The 24,003-nt window shown below is 41.1% G+C and overlaps 4 non-coding genes across 4 annotated transcripts; all 4 read right to left on the bottom strand.

Annotated features, from left to right (window-relative positions):
- Positions 1–351: 351 nt before the first annotated feature.
- Positions 352–542, bottom strand: LOC140277661 (U2 spliceosomal RNA). Its single transcript, XR_011909160.1, has one exon. It is a non-coding gene; the product is annotated as a U2 spliceosomal RNA (small nuclear RNA).
- Positions 543–846: 304 nt separating this feature from the next.
- Positions 847–956, bottom strand: LOC140277666 (U5 spliceosomal RNA). Its single transcript, XR_011909165.1, has one exon. It is a non-coding gene; the product is annotated as a U5 spliceosomal RNA (small nuclear RNA).
- Positions 957–13,402: 12,446 nt separating this feature from the next.
- On the bottom strand, positions 13,403–13,593 carry LOC140277603 (U2 spliceosomal RNA). The gene has a single exon (XR_011909110.1). It is a non-coding gene; the product is annotated as a U2 spliceosomal RNA (small nuclear RNA).
- A 304-nt stretch (positions 13,594–13,897) lies between these two features.
- Positions 13,898–14,007, bottom strand: LOC140277598 (U5 spliceosomal RNA). The gene has a single exon (XR_011909105.1). It is a non-coding gene; the product is annotated as a U5 spliceosomal RNA (small nuclear RNA).
- Between the last annotated feature and the right edge of the window lie 9,996 nt (positions 14,008–24,003).

Raw genomic sequence — 24,003 nt, forward strand, 5'->3', positions numbered from 1 at the left:
AATTTTTTGTTCATCATAAGGGGTCTTTTGAGCTGTTCTTTGTCTGGTCCCTCATCTAGGATCTGTTTGCCTTGGGTGACCCTACCAGGGGCTTAAAGCCCCGGGCAACATAGCTCCCAGACTCATTGGGGCACGCAAACTCCCCCACCACGATAAGGTGACAGCTCAGGAGGGATATGGCGTTTCTTTCAAGCAATTCTCCCGGTTAGCCCGCACTCGGCTCGCTCCCAGAGCCGTGTTAAATTCTACTTCGCATTCACTCTCTTTTCTCAGCAGACTAAAAGAAAGTTTCATCTTGGGCTCCCTGAAACTTCCATCCTGCACCGCTGTTTGCTTTTTCACAAGAGTAGAGAAGAGCGCACCGTTCCCAGCGGCACTGCAGTACCGGGTCAATGCTTGGAGTGAACGGAGCAAGCTACTTTTTCAACTCCTATTGCTAAAAATCCATTTAATATGTAGTCCTCGTATAGAGGACATATCAGATATTAAACTGATAAGAACAGATACTACACTTGATCTTAGCCAAAAGGCCGAGAAGCGATAACTGTCCACTGGTTCACGTCCGAGGGCCCTCCCTGGCACAATGCGCACTTGTAGCGGTGTTCTTTTCATGGCCATAGGTGGCCAGAGTGTCACTTTGCACCACCCGCTGCACTGAGCACTCTTCAGCCCTTTTAAATGGTATAACTTTGCACTCCCGCACGCTCCAGCGAGCACCATTCAAGCAACAACTTTGCACTCCAGCTTCGAACATCGGCACAGTCGCAACAAGTAAGGCGACTCTACTCAGAGAAGTCACTCTGCACAGTAACAAGATTTCTTTTGCACAGACAGAAAGGGCTTCACCGGCAAAGGTAAAGCCTGCCAAAAATAGAAACAACTCATTAGTGCTGCTCTCCACAGAAATCTTTAGTAAAAGGCGAAAGACTTGTCATTATGAAGAGAAACCAGAGTACGATTATCCGTCACTGCGGGAGCAGGGCATCAGGCTAGTTGGCATAGCCACCTTCCCCATGGTGAGCTTTGCTTGGTTGAGACGCTTGCTCCCCCCCCTTGCTCCTCGGCTGACCAAGTAGGAACAATCGGGCCCTATTCGATGGCTGCCTTGTCTTTTACTCTGTGCAAAAGACAAGGCAGCCACAAACACCACGGGAACACCGTATTGAGGCTTTGTTCTGACCGCTCATTTGGTGTCGCGTTTCTTTCAAGCAATTCTCTCGGTTAGCCCGCACTCGGCTCGCTCCCAGAGCCGTGTTAAAGTCTACTTCGCATTCACTCTCTTTTCTCAGCAGACTCTTGGGATTTTATCTATAAAATGAATTCCTTCACTCAAACTATGTTAAAACTGCTTTGTCCTTCATATTTACCATGTCTTGAAAGATTTAAACAAAAAAAACAACGTTGTACTTTGCAGTAAAAGAAAGAGCAAATCTAAAGTTTCAGGAATCCGAGAATAAGCTTACTTTCATGAGTTCTTCACGATTTCGGATTTTGCTATAAAATGAATTCCTTCACTCAAACTAAATTAAAACTGCTAAACCGCTAATCTGTTACATGTAAGGCAGATGTCAAATTCACCGAAATAGGATTATTCGGTATTCGGCCAATCGAGCTGAAGCAGCTTCGGTAAAAGAGTATAAGTTGAAGAGTTTGTGAATAAAGGTGTGCGCACACATAGTGAGCTGTAGGAAAATAGGCAGGGAGCAATGCCGGGTGGGGTATATGTTCTTGTATGTTGTCTGACTCTTTGATTTGAATGTGTTGTGTAAGTGTCCTGTTGAATGTTACATGTTTGGGCTTTGACACTTCACTGTGGTTGTTAACTGTGTGGTGTGACCTGAAATGTTATATGTTTGGGCTGTGTGACATGCTTAATGCTTGTCAGTAGCTACCCACTTATTCATATATAGCAACTGACAACATAAGAAGTCTGGACATACTTTGATAGTAGTTGTAGAAGTATCCTTATTGATAATAGATAAACTAATTCATATTGATAGAACAGTAGATGAACAGGTGCCTGCACATGTCTCACGAAAATAAAATGGGTGTATGATTGCTGACGGCAGAGCAATACTGCCAAACTTATGAGTTCTTGTGGCAAACTTGATTCAGTGTCTTGACGTGTATACGCTGTTTCGCTGACTTGATTGTCACAAGAAACAAAGTGTGTTTGATAAGATCCGACCATTTTATTACGGGAGGATCAGTATGTATGGATTCTGATGTGACTGATAAACCCATTCGTATCGTAAGCATAATCTAATACGTGAGACAACGCCCTGGTACAAAATCAAAAAAAAAAAAAGAGAGAGCGGTTTTGTGTCCCCACAGTCCATAATGTAGAAAAGAGAGAAAAAAGCCTTTCTGATTTGGTGTGTGTGCTCATAGTGCAGAGTGTAGAGAAAAGAAAGCCGTTTAGGTGTCACGGGTGTTGTGACTTACACACACACATTTCTAAATTGAGAAAGGAAATTATTTTAGAGGAAGTACTAGAGATTAGATCTCACATTTGTTGATAGGCATTCATTTATTTCTTCACTTCTTATGAAGTTTCAACAATAAACAACAAACTTTGTATTATGAGAAAGAACCAGACTCATTTTTCAGGAATCCGAAAATAAGCTCTATTTTAAGAGTTATGCACAAATTCGGATTCTCCTTTAAAACGAATTCCTTAACTCAAACCAAGTTAAGACTGCTTTGTCCTTCATATTTATTCATGTGTAATCAAGTTTCAATGATAAACAACATCGTACTTTGGAGAATGAGAAAGAACTTCTTCGGCAATAAGCATCTCTCGACAAATGACGAAGTACAGATTTTGCTATAAAATTATAATATCCTGAGAAAATATCCTTATTTATCCACTTCAAATCAAGTTTCAATAATTAAAAAAAATTTGTAGTTTGAGAAAGAACAACTTAATCTTCAGCAATCAGTATAAAAAGAGGATAAGAAAAGGTGCAAATGCCAACCATACATACCTAAAAGGTGGAGCGGAAGTATTCGGCTGCAAGTAGGTGTGAATGTCCGACCATAATTTGTAAAAAGCGGGTAAGAAAAGGTTCGAATACCCGACTATATATTAACAAAAGCAGGAGGAGAGGTCTTCGGATGAGAGTGGGTGAGAATTTCCAACCATAATCTATAAAATGCGGTGAAAAAAAAGGTGTGAAGGCCCCATAGAACACTAAAAGGTGGAGCGGACGTGTTCGGCTGCAAGAAGGTGTGAATGTCAGACTATATTTGGTGAAAAGCAGGTGAAGCAAGGTCTGAATGCCCAACCTTACATCTTCAAAAGCGAGATCAGAGGTGTTTGGCTGCAAGAAGGCCATAGTTTGCCAAAAGGGGGTAAGGTGCGAATGACCGACTAAATATCAACAAAAGTGGGGGCGGAGGTCTTCGGATGCAAGTGGGTGTGAATATCCCACCATACAAGTATGGTGGAGAGGAAGCTGTGAATGGCCGACCATAGTAAAAAGCGGGTGAGAGAAGGTGCGAATGTCAAACAATACATAATCAAAACAGGGAGCGGAGGTGTTCCGCTGTAAGAAGGTGTGAATGTCCGACCATAGTTGGTAAAAAGCGGGTAAGAAAAGGTTAAAATACCCGACTGTACACAATCAATAGTGGGAGCAGAGTTGTTCGGCTACTAAAAGGTGTGAAAGTCCGACCATGGTTTGTAAAAAGCAGGTAAGAAAAGGTGCGAATACCCGACAATGTATGATCAAAAGAGGGAGTGGAGGTTTTCGGCTGAAAGAAGGTCTGAATGTCCAACCATAATTTGTAAAAACCGGGGAAGAAAAGGCTCGAAAGCCCGACTATACACCATCAAAAGCGGGAGCGGAGGTGTTCATCTGCAAGAAGGTCTGAATGTCCATCAATAATTGCTAGAAAACATGAAAGAAAATTTTCGAATATCAAACCACACATGATCATAAGCGGAAGCGGAGGTGTTCGGCTGCAAGATATTGTGAACGTCCGACCAAAGTTTGTAAAAAGCAGTTAAGAAAAGGTTTGAATATCTAACCAAACATAATCAAAAGCGGGAGCAGAGCTGTTCGACTGCAAGTAGGTGTGAATGTCAGATCATAATTTGCAAAAAGCTGATGAGAAAGGGTAGGAATGCCCGACTATACACCATCAATGGCGGTAGCAGAGTTGTTCGGCTGTGAGTAGGTGTGAATCTCCGACCATAATTGCTGAAAAATGTGTTAGAAAAGGTAAGAATGCCGGACCATACATCATCAAATGCGGGATAGGTCGTATTCGGTTGCAAAAAGGTTTGACTGTTCGACTAAAGTTTGTAAAAAGCGGGTAAGACAAGGTGCGAATGCCTGACAATGTATGATCAAAAGCGCGAGCGGAGGTGTTCAGCTGCAAGAAGGTCTAAATGTCCATCAATAATTGCTTGAAAACATGAAAGAAAATGTTCGAAAATCAATCTGCACATGATCATAAGTGGGAGAGGAGTTGTTCAGCTGCAAGAAGGTGTGAATGTCCACCCATAATACCTGAAAAATGGGTAAAAAAAAGGTGCGAATGCCCAACCATACATCATCAAAAGCAGGAGTGGATGTGTTCGGCTACAAGAAGGTTTGAATGTCCGAGCATAGTTTGTAAAAAGCGGGTAAGAAAAGTTTCGAATGCCCGACTATACACCATCAAAATCGGGAGCGGAGGTGTTCCGCTGTAAAACGGTGTGAATGTCCGACCATAGTTGGTAAAAAGCGGGTAAGAAAAGGTTAAAATACCCGACTGTATACAATCAATAGCGGGAGCGGAGTTGTTCGGCTACAAGAAGGTGTGAAAGTCCGACCATGGTTTGTAAAAAGCGGGTAAGAAACGGTTTGAATGCCCGAATATATACCATAAAAAGCGGAAGCGGAGATGTTCGACTGCAAGGTGTGAACGTCCGACCGAAGTTTGTAAAAAGCAGTTAAGAAAAGGTTCAAATATCCAACCAAACATAATCAAAAGCGGGAGCAGAGCTGTTCGACTGCAAGTAGGTGTGAATGTCCAGCCATAATTAGTCACAAACGGGTAAGAAAAGGTAGTATTGCCAGACCATACATGATCAAAACAGGGAGCGGAGGTGGTTCAGCTGCAAGGTGTGAATGTCTGACTATAGTTTGTAAAAAGCAGGTAAGACAAGGTGCGAATGCCCGACAATGTATGATCAAAAGAAGGAGCGGAGGTGTTCGGCTGCAAGGTCTGAATGTCCAACCATAATTTGTAAAAACCGGGTAAGAAAAGGCTCGAAAGCCCGACTATACATCATCAAAAGCGAGAGCGGAGGTGTTCAGCTGCAAGAAGGTGTGAATGTTCGACTAAAGTTTGTAAAAAGCTTGTAAGATGAGGTGCGAAGGCCCGACAATGTATGATCAAAAGCGGGAGCGGAGGTGTTCAGCTGTGAGTAGGTGTGAATGTCCGACCATAATTGCTGAAAATTGGGTCAGAAAAGGTAAGAATACTGGACCATACATCATTAAAAGCGGGAGAGGTGGTGTTCGGCTGCAAGAAGGTGTGAAAGTCCGACAATGGTTTGTAAAAAGCGGGTAAGAAAAGGTTCGAATTTCCGAATATACATCATCAAAAGCGGAAGCGGAGGTGTTCGGATGCAAGAAGGTGTGAACGTCCGACCAAAGTTTGTAAAAAGCAGTGAAAAGCGAGAAAAAGCTTTTCCTGAGTTCTTGGGATTTTGCTTTTAAAATGCATTTCTTCACTCAAACTATGTTAAAACTGATTTGTCCTTCTTATTTACCATGTCTAGAAAGATTTAAACAAAAAAAAAAAAACAACGTTGTACTTTGCAGTAAAAGAAAGAGCAAATCTAAAGTTTCAGGAATCCGAGTATAAGCTTGCTTTCATGAGTTCTGCACGATTTCGGATTTTGCTATAAAAAGAATTGCTTTGCTCAAACCAAGTTAAAACTGCTTTGTCCTTCCATATTTATCAATGTTTAGATCAACTTCAACAAAGAAAAACATTGGACTTTGCAGTAGAAGAAGTTGAAATCCATCTACACATTGATAAATATGAAGGACAAAGCAGTTCCCACTTTGCCCATAAGAAAATAAGCTTATTCTCGGATTCCTGATCCTTCAGTGTTGCTCTTTCTTCTACTGCAAAATCCAATGTTGTTCTTTGTTGAAGTCGATCTAGACATTGATAAATATGAAGGACAAAGCAGTTGTCACTTGGTTTGAGTTAAGGAATACATTTTATACATAAAATCCCAAATCATGCAGAACGTATGAAAATAAGCTTATTCTCGGATTCCTAAAACTTTTGATTTGCTCTTTCTTTTACTGCAAAGTACAACGTTGTTTTTTGTTTCGATCTATCGAGACATTGATAAATATGAAGGTAAAAGCCGTTTTAACATAGTTTGAGTGAAGGAATTAATTTTATAGATAAAATCCCAAATCATGCAGAACTCCTCAAAAGGGGCGGATGGCTTAATCACAAAAGTGTGGTTTTTTCTCATTCAGGGTAAAATGAGGAAGTTTATGATTTAAATATATGTAGAAATGGGTACATATGAAGGAAAAAGAAGTTTTAACATAGTTTGAGTGAAGTAATTCATTTTATAAAAAAATCCCAAATCATGCAGAACGTAAGAAAAGAAGCTTATTCTCGGATTCCTGATCCTTCAGTGTTGCTCTTTCTTCTACTGCAAAATACAATGTTGTTCTTTGTTGAAGTCGATCTAGACATTGATAAATATGAAGGAAAAAGCAGTTTTAACTTGGTTTGAGTGAATGAATTCATTTTATACATAAAATCCGAAATCGTGCAGAACGCGTGAAAATAAGCTTATTCTCGGATTCCTAAAACTTTTGATTTGCTCTTTCTTTTACTGCAAAGTACAACGTTGTTTTTTGTTTAGATCTATCGAGACATTGATAAATATGAAGGTAAAAGCCGTTTTAACATAGTTTGAGTGAAGGAATTAATTTTATAGATAAAATCCCAAATCATGCAGAACTCCTCAAAAGGGGCGGATGGCTTAATCACAAGTGTGGTTCTTTCTCATTCAGGGTAAAATGAGGGAGTTTATGATTAAAATATATGTAGAAATGGGTACATATGAAGGACAAAGCCGTTTTAACATAGTTTGAGTGAAGGAATTCATTTTATAAAAAAATCCCAAATCATGCAGAACTTATGAAAAGAAGCTTATTCTCGGATTCCTAATCCTTCAGTGTTGCTCTTTCTTCTACTGCAAAATACAATGTTGTTCTTTGTTGAAATCGATCTAGACATTGATAAATATGAAGGAAAAAGCAGTTTTAACTTGGTTTGAGTGAATGAATTCATTTTATACATAAAATCCGAAATCGTGCAGAACTCATGAAAATAAGCTTATTCTCGGATTCCTAAAACTTTTGATTTGCTCTTTCTTTTACTGCAAAGTACAACGTTGTTTTTTTGTTTAAATCTATCGAGACATTGATAAATATGAAGGTAAAAGCCGTTTTAACATAGTTTGAGTGAAGGAATTAATTTTATAGATAAAATCCCAAATCATGCAGAACTCCTCAAAAGGGGCGTATGTTTTAATCACAAGTGTGGTTATTTCTCATTCAGGGTAATATGAGGAAGTTTATGCTTGAAATATATGTAGAAATGGGTACATATGAAGGACAAAGCAGTTTTATCTTAGTTTGAGTGAAGGAATTCATTTTATAGCAAAATCCGAAATCGTGCAGAACTTCTTGAAACTTTAGATTTGCTCTTTCTTTTACTGCAAAGTACAACGTTGTTTTTTGTTGGAATCTATCTAGACATTGATAAATACCAGCCGAACATCTCTGCTGCCGCTTTTGATAATTTATGGTTGGGCTTTCGCACCTTTTCTTGCCCATTTTTCAGTAATTTTGGGTGGACATTCAGACCTTCTTACAGCCGAACACCTCCGCTGCCGCTTTTGATGGTGTATAGTCGGGCTTTCGAGCCTTTTCTTCCCCGATTTTTACAAATTATGGTTGGACATTCAGACCTACTTGCAGCCGAAAACCTCCGCTCCCTCTTTTGATCATACATTGTCGGGCATTCGCACCTTCTCTTACCCACTTTTTACAAACTTTAGTCGGACATTCACACCTTCTTGCAGTTGAACTAACTCCGGTCCCTGTTTTGATCATGTGTGGTCTGGCAATACTACCTTTTCTTACCCGTTTGTGAGTAATTAAGGCTGGACATTCACACCTTCTTGCAGCCGAACACAACCTCTCCCGCTTTTGATGATATATGGTCCGGCATTTTTACCTTTTCTAACACATTTTTCGGCAATTATGGTTGGACATTCACACTTACTCACAGACGAACACCTCCGCTCCCACATTTGATAGTGTATAGTCGGGCATTCTCACCCTTTTTCATCTGCTTTTTACAAACTTTGGTCGGACGTTCACACCTTCTTGCAGGCGAACACCTCCGCTTCCGATTTTGATGGTGTATAGTCGAGCATTGGAGCCTTTTCTTACCCGCCTTTTACATACTATGGTCGGACATTCAAACCTTCTTGTAGCCGAACACATCCACTCCTGCTTTTAATGATGTATGGTTGGGCATTCGCACCTTTTCTTACCCATTTTTCAGTTATTATTGGTCGGACTTTAAGACCTTCTTGCAGCTGAACACCTCCGCTCACGCTTTTGATGATGTATAGTCGGGCTTTCGAGCCTTTTCTTCCCCGCTTTTTACAAATAATTGTTGGACATTCAGACCTTGCAGCCGAAAACCTCCGCTCCCTCTTTTGATCATACATTGTCAGGCATTCGCACCTACTTGCAGCCGAATACTTCCGCTCCACCTTTTAGTGATGTATGGTTGGCATTTGCACCTTTTCTTACCCTCTTTTTATACTGATTGCTGAAGATTAAGTTGTTCTTTCTCAAGTTACAAATTTTTTTTAATTGTTGAAACTTGATTTGGAGTGGATAAATAAGGAGGACAAACAGTTTTAAGTCAGGCTGATAGAAGGAATTAATTTTATAGCAAAATCTGTATTTCGTCATATGTCGAGAGATGCTTATTGCTGAAGAAGTTCTTTCTCATTCTACAAAGTACAACGTTGTTTATCGTTGAAACTTGATTAGACATGAATAAATATGAAGGACAAAGCAGTCTTAACTTGGTTTGAGTTAAGGAATTCGTTTTATAGGAGAATCCGAATTCGTGCATAACTCGTAAAATAGAGCTTATTTTCGGATTCCTGAAGAATGAGTCTGGTTCTTTCTCATAATACAAAGTTTGTTGTTTATTGTTGAAACTTCATCAGAAGTGAAGAAATTTTAAGTCAGTTTGATAGAAGGATTTAATTTTATAGCAAAATCTGTATTCCTTCATATCTCCTCGAGAGAAGCTTATTGCTGAAAATTAGGTCTTGTTCTTTTTCATACTACAAAATACAGTGTTGTTTATTGTTGAAACTAGATTAGAAGTAGATAAATATGAAGAACAAAGCAGTTTGAACTTGGTTTGAGAGAAGGAATTAATTTTATTGCAAAATCCGAATTCATGCATAACTTGTCAAATAGATAGTGATGTGTCGTTCGTGAGCGATTCGTTCGATATGAACTAATTTTTTATATGACTCGGGAGTAACGAGTTGTCTCAGTGAGTGATTTGTTCATTTTCATTTAGTACCCTTCCTCACCACATGGCAGGCGACAGCTTCATAAGCTCAGTCAGCAGGACAGGAAACAGTATTGATTCGTTCACGACTCAACTCCTCGGGTGACGGGTCCTCGCACAGGAAACAGTATTGATTCGTTCATGACTCAACTCCTCGGCTGACGGGTCCTTGCACAGGAAACAGTATTGATTCGTTTACGACTCAACTCCTTGGGTCTTCGTTCATTTGTCACTTTTCAAATTCTACGTTTCATTTGACAGGCTGAAGAGCAGTAGGCACAACAGTTCGTTCACAAACCGGATCATTAATCTCATAGACTATTCTACCATCAACAACTTGGAAACCACAATCGACTCTCTAGATGCAGAAAAAGCATTTGATGGAGTGAACTGGAAATTTTTATTCGCAGCATTAAACAAATTCGGGTTTGGGTCACACTTTATCAACTGGATAAGGATATTAAATAGCTCCCCAAATACATGTGTCAGGACAAATGATCAAACTTCTCCAAGCTTCAGTCTGCAGAGAGGTACACGATAGGGTTGCCCACTTTCTCCCTCACTTTTTGCTATTTTCATCAAACCTTTAGCAGCTTCTATCAGACAAGATAGAAATATTAAAGGCATCCAATCCCAAAATATTGAGCATAAAATAAGTCTTTATGCTGATGATGTATTACTTTTCCTTCAGAACTCACAGATGTCTCTCACTCACATGATCACACTCATAAATAAATTCTCAGCACTTTCTGACTACTCTATCAACTGGTCTAAGACCACAGTTCTGCCCATTAACTGTAGGGTCCAGAATATACCTGCGATCACTTTACAGTCAGGAAATATTAGATATTTAGGCATAAACATTTCCTCCAGGCTCTCAGAGCTAACAAAGCTAAATTAAGTGCAATTATTAAAGAGAGTAGAGGACGATCTCTCTCGTTGGAAGTCCTTACCTATATCACTTATGGGGAGAGTTACAACCATTAAAATGATGTTACTACCAAAAGTTAACTATATGTTCTCAATGATCCCCATAAAACCATCTGCTACTTGGTTTAAGTCACTAGATTCATGCATCTCCAAATTTCTGTGGAAAGACAAACCACCACGTATTAGTTTAAAAACCCTACAGACAGTGGTGGATTAGATTTACCTAATTTTCAGCACTATTCCTTAGCCAATAGGTTACAATATATATCAAAATGGTTTAAACCTTGTTGTTGTCACAGTTCCCAGAGACGTTGTAATCGTTGAGGATTCTATATTCACCCCCTCATTAGAGGCACGTGTTGCAGATTGATGACACTGAATCTTCTTCTCTGTTCATTGCTGGCATCATTCCCAGCATCCTTTTGTATTTCTGGTTTGTCAGTCCTCTCTCTTCGTTCACCGGAGTCTTCGTCTCTTTGTCCTTGAGTTTGGTGATTTTTTCTTCTTTTGATGCCTTGACACAGTGTGACAGGTGATACCACGTGGGAGATCCTTTAACTTGGACTGCTGTCCCTGTGCTGCGAAATGGCTGTGCTGCTCAAATGGTCTCTCCTTCATCATATACACAGTTATTTATACATCACCTTCCACCATGAAGCGTTGTCCCTTTTTGTTTCTCTCTTTGTTCTTAAAATGCTTTTATGCATGTCTAAAACCAATCCATTAAATTAGATCATTTTGGCACTAAAGCGATCTACAATGTGCTTGGTCGCAATGCTGCTCATCTGTGGTAAACAGCTCTTCAGAAAGGCATTCTTCAATTTATTTCACTAATTTTATGTAATAATTTTGTGATTTCCTACAAAACTACACTTCTTCTCCCATCTGTCTGAGTATTTAATATTGTCTGGGTCCTGTTAAAACATGTATTTTTCTCATCTAATTCCTTGTTTGCTTTAAAACAAGTATTCCCCATTTTCTATCCCTTAAGTAGCCAACCAGTTTGTATGGAGTACACTGGAGCAACTTGACTGATCAGTAAAACACTGCTTTTGTTGTCACCGCAAGGCTTCCCCCATCGGTTGTTTCACTGAGACACTACTGAGTAACTATAACTCAACACAGTTTATACACATAACATTCATATACATACTAACAAACAAACAAACAATTATTTATCGCAATTTTCTCATCTCTGTTTGAACGTACACCCAGGTAAATATTCCTGTAGTCTTCTCATACCGACTATGGACCCATTCATTGTTTAACTTCACTGTTTTGCAAATCCTAATTGAATATTACACATTGACATTGAACTTTACTGGATAAGCAGGTCTTCATTGCATTCAGCAGCCTATATGTGAGCATCTATGTGTAAGCTGTTCTTCTTTGCATTTATCAGCAGCAAGCAATTCTTCATTGCACATCCATATGAAAATAGTAAAACAATTCCAATGCGTTAGCGAAACCTTCTATATCAGGAGTGTCTATCATGATGCTGGGAATAGAACCTGTTTCCCAGAATAGTTCAACCTTCATTACTCAACTGATCATAACTCCGCAATGAGCACATTTCAAAGTATCATTCCTCTGCGGGGAGAGGCCACGCCGCCCCCCCCATCGGGAGAAGCACAGGCAGGCCAGGCGACAGCAAGTCCAAGATCCAGGCCCAATCATTAACACACACACTTTCATGTCCCATACATCCACACGTCCTCCCTCCCTCGACTCCGCTGGGGTGTAGTGCGGCGGGCACACCAGGGGGCCAGTAGCCCCCCAGCCACCAAGACCCCAAACCAGCAGAACAATTAATTAATCCTCCTGGCCCCTCCCGCCCCGAGCAGCAACCAGGAAGCAGGGGTGTGCGAAGAAGACCCCTCCCCTCACCGTTCTGGCTCTTCAATATTTTCTAATAGTGAGCAATTAAAATTGAGGGGCAGCCAAACTTGTAGAACTGGGAGCGTGGCCCTCTGGGCAGCCTACATACCCAAAGAGCCCCGCCCACCAGATGCCACTCAGTGTAACCACCCCCCAAGACCTAATGTGTGTGTGTGAGTGTGTTTGATAAGTAGTAATGTCTAAGGTGTAATTAAAACAGGGGCGGGGAACTGCAGAGTGCAACTACTGCAGAGTCCACTACACCCCACCGAACACACACGCCCCCAAAACCCTTCATGTGTGAGTGTGTGCTGTGTACAGGAGCCAGAAGGGAGAGGGGTTTGGGGATATACACCGGGGGAGCTACTCTCCCCCAGAGAGGGCAGCCAGGGACTGGCTGCAATAGGCATCCCCGCTACCAGGGAGCCAACACAGGACAGGAGGGCCTGATGTCTACCAGGCTCGGGGCCTGCAGCGACCATATTACGGGAGCTACAGTACCCCCAGAAGATACCCATCCCGCCCCAACCCACTCAACCCAACCCCACCCCGGAGGACCTCTACAAAAAACAAACAAACAACAACAAAAAACAAACAAACAAACCACCCGGTCACAACAGTCGCAGCAGCCCGAGCCTGAGACCCACCATCACCCAGGCCCCCCCAGGCCCCCCCTCAACAGGTGCGCTCTTGTGAAAAAGCAAACAGCGGCAGCAACAAAAACACCACGGGAACACCGTATTGAGGCTTTGTTCTAACCGCTCATTTGATATGGCGTTTCTTTCAAGCAATTCTCCCGGTTAGCCCGCACTCGGCTCGCTCCCAGAGCCGTGTTAAATTCTACTTCGCATTCACTCTCTTTTCTCAGCAGACTAAAAGAAAGTTTCATCTTGGGCTCCCTGAAACTTCCATCCTGCACCGCTGTTTGCTTTTTCACAAGAGTAGAGAAGAGCGCACCGTTCCCAGCGGCACTGCAGTACCGGGTCAATGCTTGGAGTGAACGGAGCAAGCTACTTTTTCAACTCCTATTGCTAAAAATCCATTTAATATGTAGTCCTCGTATAGAGGACATATCAGATATTAAACTGATAAGAACAGATACTACACTTGATCTTAGCCAAAAGGCCGAGAAGCGATAACTGTCCACTGGTTCACGTCCGAGGGCCCTTCCTGGCACAATGCGCACTTGTAGCGGTGTTCTTTTCATGGCCATAGGTGGCCAGAGTGTCACTTTGCACCACCCGCTGCACTGAGCACTCTTCAGCCCTTTTAAATGGTATAACTTTGCACTCCCGCATGCTCCAGCGAGCACCATTCAAGCAACAACTTTGCACTCCAGCTTCGAACATCGGCACAGTCGCAACAAGTAAGGCGACTCTACTCAGAGAAGTCACTCTGCACAGTAACAAGATTTCTTTTGCACAGACAGAAAGGGCTTCACCGGCAAAGGTAAAGCCTGCCAAAAATAGAAACAACTCATTAGTGCTGCTCTCCACAGAAATCTTTAGTAAAAGGCGAAAGACTTGTCATTATGAAGAGAAACCAGAGTACGATTATCCGTCACTGCGGGAGCAGGGCATCAGGCTAGTTGGCATAGCCACCTTCCCCATGGTGAGCTTTGCTTGGTTGAGACGCTTGCTCCCCCCCCTTGCTCCTCGGCTGACCAAGTAGGAACAATCGGGCCCTATTCGATGGCTGCCTTGTCTTTTACTCTGTGCAAAAGACAAGGCAGCCACAAACACCACGGGAACACCGTATTGAGGCTTTGTTCTGACCGCTCATTTGGTGTCGCGTTTCTTTCAAGCAATTCTCTCGGTTAGCCCGCACTCGGCTCGCTCCCAGAGCCGTGTTAAAGTCTACTTCGCATTCACTCTCTTTTCTCAGCAGACTCTTGGGATTTTATCTATAAAATGAATTCCTTCACTCAAACTATGTTAAAACTGCTTTGTCCTTCATATTTACCATGTCTTGAAAGATTTAAACAAAAAAAACAACGTTGTACTTTGCAGTAAAAGAAAGAGCAAATCTAAAGTTTCATGAGTTCTTCACGATTTCGGATTTTGCTATAAAATTAATTCCTTCACTCAAACTAAATTAAAACTGCTAAACCGCTAATCTGTTACATGTAAGGCAGATGTCAAATTCACCGAAATAGGATTATTCGGTATTCGGCCAATCGAGCTGAAGCAGCTTCGGTAAAAGAGTATAAGTTGAAGAGTTTGTGAATAAAGGTGTGCGCACACATAGTGAGCTGTAGGAAAATAGGCAGGGAGCAATGCCGGGTGGGGTATATGTTCTTGTATGTTGTCTGACTGTTTGATTTGAATGTGTTGTGTAAGTGTCCTGTTGAATGTTACATGTTTGGGCTTTGACACTTCACTGTGGTTGTTAACTGTGTGGTGTGACCTGAAATGTTATATGTTTGGGCTGTGTGACATGCTTAATGCTTGTCAGTAGCTACCCACTTATTCATATATAGCAACTGACAACATAAGAAGTCTGGACATACTTTGATAGTAGTTGTAGAAGTATCCTTATTGATAATAGATAAACTAATTCATATTGATAGAACAGTAGATGAACAGGTGTCACATGTCTCACGAAAATAAAATGGGTGTATGATTGCTGACGGCAGAGCAATACTGCCAAACTTATGAGTTCTTGTGGCAAACTTGATTCAGTGTCTTGACGTGTATACGCTGTTTCGCTGACTTGATTGTCACAAGAAACAAAGTGTGTTTGATAAGATCCGACCATTTTATTACGGGAGGATCAGTATGTATGCATTCTGATGTGACTGATAAACCCATTCGTATCGTAAGCATAATCTAATACGTGAGACAACGCCCTGGTACACAATCAAAAAATAAAAAGAGAGAGCGGTTTTGTGTCCCCACAGTCCATAATGTAGAAAAGAGAGAAAAAAGCCTTTCTGATTTGGTGTGTGTGCTCATAGTGCAGAGTGTAGAGAAAAGAAAGCCGTTTTGGTGTCACGGGTGTTGTGACTTACACACACACATTTCTAAATTGAGAAAGGATATTATTTTAGAGGAAGTACTAGAGTTTAGATCTCACATTTGTTGATAGGCATTCATTTATTTCTTCACTTCTGATGAAGTTTCAACAATAAACAACAAACTTTGTATTATGAGAAAGAACCAGACTCATTCTTCAGGAATCCGAAAATAAGCTCTATTTTAAGAGTTATGCAAAAATTCGGATTCTCCTTTAAAACGAATTCCTTAACTCAAACCAAGTTAAGACTGCTTTGTCCTTCATATTTATTCATGTCTAATCAAGTTTCAATGATAAACAACATCGTACTTTGGAGAATGAGAAAGAACTTCTTCGGCAATAAGCATCTCTCGACAAATGACGAAGTACAGATTTTGCTATAAAATTATAATATCCTGAGAAAATATCCTTATTTATCCACTTCAAATCAAGTTTCAATAATTAAAAAAAATTTGTAGTTTGAGAAAGAACAACTTAATCTTTAGCAATCAGTATAAAAAGAGGGTAAGAAAAGGTGCAAATGCCAACCATACATACCTAAAAGGTGGAGCGGAAGTATTCGGCTGCAAGTAGGTGTGAATGTCCGACCATAATTTGTAAAAAGCGGGTAAGAAAAGGTTCGAATACCCGACTATATATTAACAAAAGCAGGAGGAGAGGTCTTCGGATGAGAGTGGGTAAGAATTTCCAACCATAATCTATAAAATGCGGTGAAAAAAAAGGTGTGAAGGCCCCATAGAACACTAAAAGGTGGAGCGGACGTGTTCGGCTGCAAGAAGGTGTGAATGTTAGACTATATTTGGTGAAAAGCAGGTGAAGCAAGGTCTGAATGCCCAACCTTACATCTTCAAAAGCAAGATCAGAGGTGTTTGGCTGCAAGAAGGCCATAGTTTGTAAAAAGCAGTTAAGAAAAGGTTTGAATATCTAACCAAACATAATCAAAAGCGGGAGCAGAGCTGTTCGACTGCAAGTAGGTGTGAATGTCAGATCATAATTTGCAAAAAGCTGATGAGAAAGGGTAGGAATGCGGGTAAGACAAGGTGCGAATGCCTGACAATGTATGATCAAAAGCAGGAGCGGAGGTGTTCAGCTGCAAGAAGGTCTAAATGTCCATCAATAATTGCTTGAAAACATGAAAGAAAATGTTCGAAAATCAATCTCCACATGAACATAAGTGGGAGAGGAGTTGTTCCGCTGCAAGAAGGTGTGAATGTCCACCCATAATACCTGAAAAATGGGTAAAAAAAAGGTGCGAAAAGGTTGAATGTCCGACTATACACCATCAAAAGCGGGAGCGGAGGTGTTCCGCTGTAAAACGGTGTCAATGTCCGACCATAGTTGGTAAAAAGCGGGTAAGAAAAGGTTAAAATACCCGACTGTACACAATCAATAGCGGGAGCGGAGTTGTTCGGCTACAAGAAGGTGTGAAAGTCCGACCATGGTTTGTAAAAAGCGGGTAAGAAACGGTTCGAATGCCCGAATATATACCATAAAAAGCGGAAGCGGAGATGTTCGACTGCAAGAAGGTGTGAACGTCCGACCGAAGTTTGTAAAAAGCAGTTAAGAAAAGGTTCGAATATCCAACCAAACATAATCAAAAGCGGGAGCAGAGCTGTTCGACTGCAAGTAGGTGTGAATGTCCAGCCATAATTAGTCACAAACGGGTAAGAAAAGGTAGTATTGCCAGACCATACATGATCAAAACAGGGAGCGGAGGTGGTTCAGCTGCAAGGTGTGAATGTCTCACTATAGTTTGTAAAAAGCGGGTAAGACAAGGTGCGAATGCCCGACAATGTATGATCAAAAGAAGGAGCGGAGGTGTTCGGCTGCAAGGTCTGAATGTCCAACCATAATTTGTAAAAACCGGGTAAGAAAAGGCTCGAAAGCCCGACTATACATCATCAAAAGCGAGAGCGGAGGTGTTCAGCTGCAAGAAGGTGTGAATGTTCGACTAAAGTTTGTAAAAAGCTTGTAAGATGAGGTGCGAAGGCCCAACAATGTATGATCAAAAGCGGGAGTGGAGGTGTTCAGCTGTGAGTAGGTGTGAATGTCCGACCATAATTGCTGAAAAATGTGTCAGAAAAGGTAAAAATACTGGACCATACATCATCAAAAGCGGGAGAGGTGGTGTTCGGCTGCAAGAAGGTTTGAAAGTCCGACAATGGTTTGTAAAAAGCGGGTAAGAAAAGGTTCGAATTTCCGAATATACACCATCAAAAGCGGAAGCGGAGGTGTTCGGATGCAAGAAGATGTGAACGTCCGACCAAAGTTTGTAAAAAGCAGTGAAAAGCGAGAAAAAGCTATTCGTGAGTTCTGCATGATTTGGGATTTTGCTTTTAAAATGCATTTCTTCACTCAAACTATGTTAAAACTGATTTGTCCTTCATATTTACCATGTCTAGAAAGATCTAAACAAAAAAAAAAACAACGTTGTACTTTGCAGTAAAAGAAAGAGCAAATCTAAAGTTTCAGGAATCCGAGTATAAGCTTGCTTTCATGAGTTCTGCACGATTTCGGATTTTGCTATAAAATGAATTGCTTTGCTCAAACCAAGTTAAAACTGCTTTGTCCTTCCATATTTATCAATGTTTAGATCAACTTCAACAAAGAAAAACATTGGACTTTGCAGTAGAAGAAGTTGAAATCCATCTACACATTGATAAATATGAAGGACAAAGCAGTTCCCACTTTGCCCATAAGAAAATAAGCTTATTCTCGGATTCCTGATTCTTCAGTGTTGCTCTTTCTTCTACTGCAAAATACAATGTTGTTCTTTGTTGAAGTCGATCTAGACATTGATAAATATGAAGGACAAAGCAGTTTATACTTGGTTTGAGTTAAGGAATACATTTTATACATAAAATACCAAATCATGCAGAACGTATGAAAAGAAGCTTATTCTCGGATTCCTGATCCTTCAGTGTTGCGCTTTCTTCTACTGCAAAATACAATGTTGTTCTTTGTGGAAGTCGATCTAGACATTGATAAATATGAAGGACAAAGCAGTTTATACTTGGTTTGAGTGAAGGAATTAATTTTATAGATAAAATCCCAAATCATGCAGAACTCCTCTAAAGGGGCGGATGGCTTAATCACAAGTGTGGTTCTTTCTCATTCAGGGTAAAATGAGGAAGTTTATGATTTAAATATATGTAGAAATGGGTACATATGAAGGACAAAGCCGTTTTAACATAGTTTGAGTGAAGGAATTCATTTTATAAAAAAATCCCAAATCATGCAGAACGTATGAAAAGAAGCTTATTCTCGGATTCCTGATCCTTCAGTGTTGCGCTTTCTTCTACTGCAAAATACAATGTTGTTCTTTGTGGAAGTCGATCTAGACATTGATAAATATGAAGGACAAAGCAGTTTATACTTGGTTTGAGTGAAGGAATTCATTTTATACATAAAATCCCAAATCATGCAGAACGCATGAAAATAAGCTTATTCTCGGATTCCTAAAACTTTTGATTTGCTCTTTCTTTTACTGCAAAGTACAACGTTGTTTTTTTTTTTTTAGATCTATCGAGACATTGATAAATATGAAGGTAAACGCCGTTTTAACATAGTTTGAGTGAAGGAATTAATTTTATAGATAAAATCCCAAATCATGCAGAACTCGTCAAAAGGGGCGGATGGCTTAATCACAAGTGTGGTTCTTTCTCATACAGGGTAAAATGAGGAAGTTTATGATTTAAATATATGTAGAAATGGGTACATATGAAGGACAAAGCCGTTTTAACATAGTTTGAGTGAAGGAATTCATTTTATAAAAAAATCCCAAATCATGCAGAACGTATGAAAATAAGCTTATTCTCGGATTCCTGATCCTTCAGTGTTGCTCTTTCTTCTACTGCAAAATACAATGTTGTTCTGCGTTGAAGTCGATCTAGACATTGATAAATATGAAGGAAAAAGCAGTTTTAACTTGGTTTGAGTGAATGAATTCATTTTATACATAAAATCCGAAATCGTGCAGAACTCATGAAAATAAGCTTATTCTCGGATTCCTAAAACTTTTGATTTGCTCTTTCTTTTACTGCAAAGTACAACGTTGTTTTTTGTTAGATCTATGGAGACATTGATAAATATGAAGGACAAAGCCGTTTTAACATAGTTTGAGTGAAGGAATTAATTTTATAGATAAAATCCCAAATCATGCAGAACTCCTCAAAAGGGGCGGATGGCTTAATCACAAGTGTGGTTCTTTCTCATTCAGGGTAATATGAGGAAGTTTATGCTTGAAATATATGTAGAAATGGGTACATATGAAGGACAAAGCAGTTTTAACTTAGTTTGAGTGAAGGAATTCATTTTATAGCAAAATCCGAAATCGTGCAGAACTCATGAAAGTAAGCTTATATTCCTGAAACTTTAGATTTGCTCTTTCTTTTACTGCAAAGTACAACGTTGTTTTTTGTTGAAATCTATCTAGACATTGATAAATACCAGCCGAACATCTCTGCTGCCGCTTTTGATAATTTATGGTTTGGCTTTCGCACCTTTTCTTACCCATTTTTCAGTAATTTTGGGTGGACATTCAGACCTTCTTACAGCCGAACACCTCCGCTGCCGCTTTTGATGGTGTATAGTCGGGTTTTCGAGCCTTTTCTTCCCCGATTTTTACAAATTATGGTTGGACATTCAGACCTACTTGCAGCCGAAAACCTCCGCTCCTCTTTTGATCATACATTGTCGGGCATTCGCACCTTCTCTTACCCGCTTTTTACAAACTTTAGTCGGACATTCACACCTTCTTGCAGCTGAACTAACTCCGCTCCCTGTTTTGATCATGTGTGGTCTGGCAATACTACCTTTTCTTACCCGTTTGTGAGTAATTAAAGCTGGACATTCACACCTTCTTGCAGCCGAACACAACCTCTCCCGCTTTTGATGATATATGGTCCGGAATTTTTACCTTTTCTAACACATTTTTCAGAAATTACGGTCGGACATTCACACCTACTCACAGACGAACACCTCCGCTCCCACATTTGATAGTGTATAGTCGGGCATTCTCACCCTTTCTCATCTGCTTTTTACAAACTTTGGTCGGACGTTCACACCTTCTTGCAGGCGAACACCTCCACTTCCGCTTTTGATGGTGTATAGTCGAGCATTGGAGCCTTTTCTTACCCGCCTTTTACATACTATGGTCGGACATTCAAACCTTCTTGTAGCCGAAATCATCCACTCCTGCTTTTAATGATGTATTGTTGGGCATTCGCACCTTTTCTTACCCATTTTTCAGTAATTATTGGTCGGACTTTCAGACCTTCTTGCAGCTGAACACCTCCGCTCACGCTTTTGATGGTGTATAGTCGGGCTTTCGAGCCTTTCCTTCCCCGCTTTTTACAAATTATGGTTGGACATTCAGACCTACTTGCAGCCGAAAACCTCCGCTCCTCTTTTGATCATACATTGTCGGGCATTCGCACCTTCTCTTACCCGCTTTTTACAAACTTTAGTCGGACATTCACACCTTCTTGCAGCTGAACTAACTCCGCTCCCTGTTTTGATCATGTGTGGTCTGGCAATACTACCTTTTCTTACCCGTTTGTGAGTAATTAAAGCTGGACATTCACACCTTCTTGCAGCCGAACACAACCTCTCCCGCTTTTGATGATATATGGTCCGGAATTTTTACCTTTTCTAACACATTTTTCAGAAATTACGGTCGGACATTCACACCTACTCACAGACGAACACCTCCGCTCCCACATTTGATAGTGTATAGTCGGGCATTCTCACCCTTTCTCATCTGCTTTTTACAAACTTTGGTCGGACGTTCACACCTTCTTGCAGGCGAACACCTCCACTTCCGCTTTTGATGGTGTATAGTCGAGCATTGGAGCCTTTTCTTACCCGCCTTTTACATACTATGGTCGGACATTCAAACCTTCTTGTAGCCGAAATCATCCACTCCTGCTTTTAATGATGTATTGTTGGGCATTCGCACCTTTTCTTACCCATTTTTCAGTAATTATTGGTCGGACTTTCAGACCTTCTTGCAGCTGAACACCTCCGCTCACGCTTTTGATGGTGTATAGTCGGGCTTTCGAGCCTTTCCTTCCCCGCTTTTTACAAATTCTTGTTGGACATTCAGACCTTCTTGCAGCCGAAAACCTCCGCTCCCTCTTTTGATCATATATTGTCGGGCATTCGCAACTTTTCTTACCCTCTTTTTACAAACCAGAGTCGGACTTTCACACCTTTTAGTAGCCGAACAACTCCGCTCCCGCTATTGATTGTTTACAGTCGGGTATTTCAACCTTTTTGTTACCCGCTTTTTACCAACTGTGGTCGGACATTCACACCTTCTTACAGCGGAACACCTCCGCTCCCTCTTTTGATGGTGTATGTTCGCGCATTCGAACCTTTTCTTACCCGCTTTTTACAAACTATGGTCGGACATTAAAACCTTCTTGTAGCCGAACACATCCACTCCTGCTTTTGATGATGTATGGTTGGGCATTCATACCTTTTCTTACCCATTTTGCAGTAATTATGGGTGGACATTCACACCTTCTTGCATTTGAACACCTCCTCTCCCGCTTATGATCATGTGCGGTTTGATATTCGAAAATTCTCTTCCATGTTTTCTAGCAATTATTGATGGACATTCAGACCTTCTTGCAGCTGAACACCTCCGCTCCAGCTGTTGATGGTGTATAGTCGGGCTTTCGAGCCTTTTCTTCCCCGATTTTTACAAATTATGGATGGACATTCAGACCTTCTTTCAGCCGAAAACCTCCGCTCCCTCTTTTGATCATACATTGTCGGGCATTCGCACCTTTTCTCACCCGCTTTTTACAAACCATGGTCAGACTTTCACACCTTTTAGTAGCGGAACAACTCTGCTCCCGCTATTGATTGTGTACAGTCGGGTATTTTAACCTTTTCTTACCCGATTTTTACCAACTATGGTCGGACATTCACACCGTCTTACAGCTGAACACCTCCGCTCCCTCTTTTGATGGTGTATGTTCAGGCATTCGAACCTTTTCTTACCCGCTTTTTACAAACTATGGTCGGACATTAAAACCTTCTTGTAGCCGAACACATCCACTCCTGCGTTTGATGATGTATGGTTGGGCATTCGTACCTTTTCTTACCCATTTTGCAGTAATTATGGGTGGACATTCACACCTTCTTGCATTTGAACACCTCCTCTCCCGCTTATGATCATGTGCGGTTTGATATTCGAAAATTCTCTTCCATGTTTTCTAGCAATTATTGATGGACATTCAGACCTTCTTGCAGCTGAACACCTCCGCTCTCGCATTTTATGATGTATAGTCGGGCTTTCGAGCCTTTTCTTCCCCGGTTTTTACAAATTATGGTTGGACATTCAGACCTTCTTTCAGCCGAAAACCTCCGCTCCCTCTTTTGATCATACATTGTCGGGCATTCGCACCTTTTTTCACCCGCTTTTTACAAACCATGGTCGGACTTTCACACCTTTTAGTAGCGGAACAACTCTGCTCCCGCTATTGATTGTGTACAATCGGGTATTTTAAGCTTTTCTTACCTGCTTTTTGCCAACTATGGTTGGACATTCACACCTTCTTACAGCGGAACACCTCCGCTCCCTCCTTTGATGGTGTATGTTCGGGCATTCGAACCTTTTCTTACCCGCTTTTTACAAACTATGGTCAGACATTCAAACCTTGTAGCCGAACACATCCACTCCTGCTTTTGATGATGTATGGTTGGGCATTCAAACCTACTTGTTGCCCGCTTTTCATTAATTATGGGTGGACATACACACCTTGTCACAGCCACACCCCTCCGCTCCCTGTTTTGATCATGTATGGTTGGACATTCGCACCTTTTCTCATCCGCTTTTTACTATGGTCGGCCATTCACAGCTTCGTCTCCACCATACTTGTATGGTGGGATATTCACACCCACTTGCATCCGAAGACTTCCGCCCCCACTTTTGTTGATATTTAGTCGGTCATTCGCAGCTTACCCGCTTTTGGCAAACTATGGCCTTCTTGCAGCCAAACACCTCTGATCTCGCTTTTGATGATGTAAGGTTTGGCATTCAGACCTACTTGTTGCCCGCTTTTCATTAATTATGGGTGGACATACACACCTTGTCACAGCCACACACCTCCGCTCCCTGTTTTGATCATGTATGGTTGGACATTCGCACCTTTTCTCATCCGCTTTTTACTATGGTCGGCCATTCACAGCTTCGTCTCCACCATACTTGTATGGTGGGATATTCACACCCACTTGCATCCGAAGACCTCCGCCCCCACTTTTGTTGATATTTAGTCGGTCATTCGCAGCTTACCCGCTTTTGGCAAACTATGGCCTTCTTGCAGCCAAACACCTCTGATCTCGCTTTTGATGATGTAAGGTTTGGCATTCAGACCTTGCTTCACCTGCTTTTCACCAAATATAGTCGGACATTCACACCTTCTTGCAGCCGAACACTTCCGCTCCACCTTTTAGTGTTCTATGGGGTATTCACACCTTTTTTTTCACCGCATTTTATAGATTATGGTTGGAAATTCTCAC

Source organism: Leuresthes tenuis, unplaced genomic scaffold, assembly GCF_036924035.1.
Source record: "Leuresthes tenuis unplaced genomic scaffold, fLeuTen1.0.hap1 SCAF_19, whole genome shotgun sequence".
Classification (NCBI taxonomy): domain Eukaryota; kingdom Metazoa; phylum Chordata; class Actinopteri; order Atheriniformes; family Atherinopsidae; genus Leuresthes; species Leuresthes tenuis.